Source organism: Olea europaea, unplaced genomic scaffold (genome assembly GCF_002742605.1).
Source record: "Olea europaea var. sylvestris unplaced genomic scaffold, O_europaea_v1 scaffold63, whole genome shotgun sequence".
In the NCBI taxonomy this organism is placed as follows: domain Eukaryota; kingdom Viridiplantae; phylum Streptophyta; class Magnoliopsida; order Lamiales; family Oleaceae; genus Olea; species Olea europaea.
In genome coordinates, this window is record NW_019264660.1 from 913862 (window position 1) to 919037 (window position 5176).

The following is a 5176-nucleotide window of genomic DNA, read 5'->3' on the forward strand; positions in this document are numbered from 1 at the left end:
CAAATGTTTATTGGGAAGGTACGAAGTCTGTGATACACAGTTATGTTAGCAGATGTACGGTGTGCCAACAGAACAAATACTTAGCCCTATCACCAGGGGGGTTGCTGTAGCCTCTTCCAATTCCCAATCAGGTATGGGAGGATATAGCTATGGATTTCATTGAAGGCCTTCCTAAATCAGGCTCCATGGATACAATACTAGTGGTTGTAGACCGACCGAGTAAATATGGCCATTTTATAGGCCTAAAGCACCCTTTTACAGCGGCAAGTGTGGCTGGAATTTTTGTTAAAGAGGTGGTGCGATTACATGGGGTGCCCCGTTCCATAGTTTCAGATAGGGATAAGATATTTGTGAGCCATTTTTGGGAGGAGTTGTTTCGTTTACAAGGAACAAAGCTCAATCGAAGTACAGCTTACCACCCTCAGTCGGACGGGCAGTCGGAAGTATTGAACCGCGTTCTAGAAACCTATCTGAAGTGTTTTGCATCTTCTCAGCCTAAATCATGGTTCAGTTAGCTACCTTGGGCTGAGCTGTGGTACAACACTTCTTATCATGTTATAGCTAAGATCACCCCTTTCCAAGCAGTGTATGGGCGCGAGCCACCGGTATTATTGCAATTTGAAAAAGGATCCACATCCATATCAGCTCTAGACCAACAGTTACAGGAAAGGAATCACACATTAGAGGAACTGAAAGCACAACTGTTGCGGGCTCAAATGAAAATGAAGGACCTAGCAGATAAAAAAAGAAGGGAGGTACAGTTTGAGATAGGCGATCTGGTTTATCTGAAAATCAGACCTTATCGTCGCAAAACCTTGTCTGCGAGACCAAATGAAAAGCTATCTCCGAGGTTTTACGGACCTTTTACTGTAGAGAAGAAAATTGGATCAGTTGCGTATAAGCTGGCCTTACTGCCTACCTGCAACATTCATCCTGTTTTCCATGTTTCCCAGTTGCGCAGAGCTGTGGGAGCTATACAGGCTGTGAAGGAAGTACCCCAGAAATCAAGTGATGAATTAGAGATGCTGGTAGAACCGGAGGCATTATTGGGAGTGAGACCAGGTGTGGGATCCAACATCAGAGGCTTGGATGTCTTAATCCAATGGAAAGGACTTCCACCCTTAGAAGCTACTTGGGAGTCCTATGACTTGATGAAACAGCAATTCCCTACCTTCCACCTTGAGGACAAGGTGGATCTCATGGGGGGAAGTTGGATCTCATGGGGGGAAGTGATGATAGACCCGAAATCAGATTGAGGTACCAGAGACGCAGCAAAGTAAGCAAGGGCAATAAGGGAATTAATCAGGGAAGAGAAGGCACGTGCAGCAGTTGCATGGTTAGGGAAATCTGTTAGGAAGTTCCATGGGCAACAGCTTATAAATAGAGGCAACAGAATATGGAAGGCAGGCTGAAATAGGCACTCATTGGGAGAGTAGTGGACCTCTCGAACGTCCATAGCTATCCTTGTTATTTTCTTTCTTTTCATTTTGCAACATCAGAATTGTTATCCTTTAATTCCATGTAATCACGTTCATCTATGAAATATGAATCCATTCTCTGTCTTAGTTACATTAAAGTGTGTTGGGTGAAGTGACATTTTCTCAGATTCTATCACGTTGTTTCTATATATCTTGACTAGTATCTATATTACTCTAATCAAATCTCTCTCTGGAAGTCTCACGCATAGTCATGAATGAATTTTCAGAAGGATCTCTAACAAATAGTGCTTCAAGAGCTAATCCAACTGCCGTGCCAGACCACCTGACACTATTGGGCTACGAGAGCTTGGTCTTCCGGAATGGGAGCGCACAGTAGGCATGCCAGATCCTTCTTCATTCAGTCAGCTCTTGCAAAATCCTGCCATGGGGCAGATGATGCAAAGCTTGCTTTCCAATCCTCAGTGTATGGAGCAGGTACTACTAAGACTCAAGAGAAGCTGGTCGTGTATTTCATTTGGATTTTGTTCTATTTTTAATCATGTTTTGATTTCAGATTCTGGGCTTCAATCCTCAACTTCGCAGCATTCTCGACACTAACCCTCAATTACGAGAAATGATGCAAAACCCAGAGATTCTTCGCCAGTTGACCTCGCCTGTGATGATGCAGGTTCACCTTGATGGACAGTTATCCAACTTCTCTACCCTCAATTTTTTTGCATTTTGTCTTTATTTTTCCTTTTTGTTTTTCGTTTTAATAGATTAATTAGACTATTATTTAATATTTTTGCATGAATACTCAAAAGGTCACTTGAGTTAAAAATTAAAAGATAAAATAAAACATGAAATCTGATTTGCTAATGATGGATTTATTTCTCTCAGTAGCCTTTTAAATATGCTTCAAAAAATCCAGATGAAAGTTCAAACATCAAATCTGATTTGCTAATGATGGATTTATTTCTGTCAGTAGCCTCCTAAATATGCTTCAAAATCCACCCCATGAAAGTTCAAAGACAACTTGTATTAATAAGTTAATAATATCTACCCTGTACCGAACAGTTGGGATGCATACCTTATATGGGTTCAAATTATTGGAACCTGGACAACTGCTTATATTCGTAATTTATTTACCCTTTTTGATCATAGGTAGATAAATTTATTGAAAGATCAGTTGACCTAGCATGTTTTATTACTATTTTGTGAATTTATTGATTCAGCAAATGATGGAATTGCAGCAGCAAGTTTTTCAATTTAGTCGGCAGCAATCAACTCCGTGAGTATTTTTAGTACAAAGCTATAAGCTCTTTTTTGCTTGTGTGTTCAAATGTTTCCATATAGATTAAGCTATTTATGCAACGGATTCATAAAATATTTTCAATTTTGAATGTTTCATGACGATAAGCACTACCGTCCACTTTTTCTATTTGTTCTTTCTTTGTGCTTAATTATTGAACAAAACCTTCCCTTATTTTGTATAGCTTATGTTGGGATAGTCTCATGGTCCTCAATAAAAGAGCAGCCATTCAATTTGGTGATTTTCGGGGTTTGAGGTTGAAAATAGTGATAGCTTAAGTGTATTTGGGGTGGATTTGAATTAGATTTACATACAAATAAAAATTACATTTATTTATGAATTTAAAAAAAAAATAAAAGATTTGGGTCTGGTTTTTGGTTTTATGACTTTGAAATGGGTTTTCTTACTGTCTTTGTATAAGAGCAGCTTTCATGACTTTCAGATACTAGTATTGCTTTCAGTTGATACATAATTAGATTGTTTAATGCAGACTCATGCATTCTAACACGCCTTATGCCATTTAATTTTGGAAACTGCAGAGAAGGAGCTCAGACTGGTCAGGTTGCAGGTAAGAAGTGACAAAATGTAAATCAAGAAAATTGTGCACTCATGAATACACAATAATTGTTTTAGGTTTACACCCATACTTTTCAATTTGTCGATGCAACTGCTTTCTTTGTATTACTGATGGCAGGAATACAAAATAACATGGGGTTCGATTTGCTGATGAATATGTTTGGTGGACTTGGAGCTGGCAGATTGACTGTTCCAAACACTCCCAATGGTTGCATTTCTCGTACTTTGTTTTAGTATTAATTTTTTCCCCATATATTTCTCGTTTCCAGGTCTGTTGAATATGCCAATCTTGTCTGTTTTTGTAGTACCTCCAGAAGAACTCTATGCAACTCTACTATCTCAGCTTCAAGAGATGGGTTTCTTTGACACCCAAGAGAATATCAGAGCACTACGTGCTACGTCAGGAAATGTTCATGCTGCAGTCGAACTGACTGTTGGGTAACCTCCGTTAATAGTTTCGCAACTGTTGGAATGTATTTTTTTTGGAGACCTGGGGACGTAAAATTAATTAATCCTTGGAAGCCAGTTCTTCCTTAAAAAATTGCTAGATAGGGCTTCTCCATTTTGGTCTTGAGGTAAGAATGAGTGCACTTTAATAGTGGGAGCTGTTAAATGCACTCTTTATCGTTTGACGGTGTACATACAAATTTTAAAAATGTTTATTTATGTGCAAAAGAAATGTTGCAATTTTTTTCTGAACTTGAGGATGTGAAATGGTTTATTTTACCAGTTTTCACAGTTTTATGCTATTTGTCTGATCTTGATCGCGTTGGTTCCCTAATGGAGGTTGGCTCTTATTTCCCCAACAATCAACCTCATTTTACATGCCGTTCCTTGTTGACTGCTTGTCAACATTGTACTTGAATTGCATAAGTTGCTGTATTTATGTGCAAAAGAAATGTTGCAATTTTTTTCTGAACTTGAGGATGTGAAATGGTTTATTTTACCAGTTTTCACAGTTTTATGCTATTTGTCTGATCTTGATCGCGTTGGTTCCCTAATGGAGGTTGGCTCTTATTTCCCCAACAATCAACCTCATTTTACATGCCGTTCCTTGTTGACTGCTTGTCAACATTGTACTTGAATTGCATAAGTTGCTCTATGATTCTAGTGTATATTCCAGATTAAAAAAAAAAAAAAGGAGTAGCCGTATTTTTTATTTTGATAGAAATTAGCACTGAACATTTTTTTTTTATCCGTGTTAATCACTGGACTTAAACATCGGAAATTTGCAACGCATGAAACGAAAATAATTCCATACATCAAGTTGGAATAGGACTTGCATGCAAGGAGAAACTTGAGTTTTAGGATTTTATTTTACAAGTTGATTTTAGATAGTATTATTTTATTTTATTTTGCAGGATTTTCGTTTTGCCTCGGGATGAAGTTTGATATATTGATTAGTGAGGTAAGAAATTAAAAATTGAATCCTGCTTTTCGTTAAAAATATGTTGAGTTACCGAAATAGGGCATGCCCATCCAAACAGATTTTTAACCCTGTAAATGTTAACGCTCACACCCTCAGAACCAGAAACAAATATTTCATGCATCAAATTGCTTATTGGAATCCTGCTCAATAAGGTTGGTAAAATTTTTCGAAGCTTTAAGAACCTTCTCATCACTCTCATTAAGGCTTACAGATTAACTCAAAGATTGCATTCTTCATTGCACACCTCAAACTTAGGATGGGAATTACCCGTTTGCCTAAGAAGTTTTAAATTTAATGCAAGTACCACTATAAGTAACGAAAAAGAGTAAGACAACATCTCAGTATACTGTACGTCTATGAAAAGAAGAAGCACTAGAGGAATCATCCCTAATTCTAGAACTCATATATATATATATATATATATATATATATATATATATA

The 5176-nt window shown here is 37.5% G+C and overlaps 1 pseudogene; it reads left to right on the forward strand.

Moving 5' to 3' along the window:
- LOC111389882 overlaps positions 1–3995 on the forward strand; it is a 10273-nt pseudogene extending 6278 nt beyond the window's left edge.
- The last annotated feature ends 1181 nt before the right edge of the window (positions 3996–5176 follow it).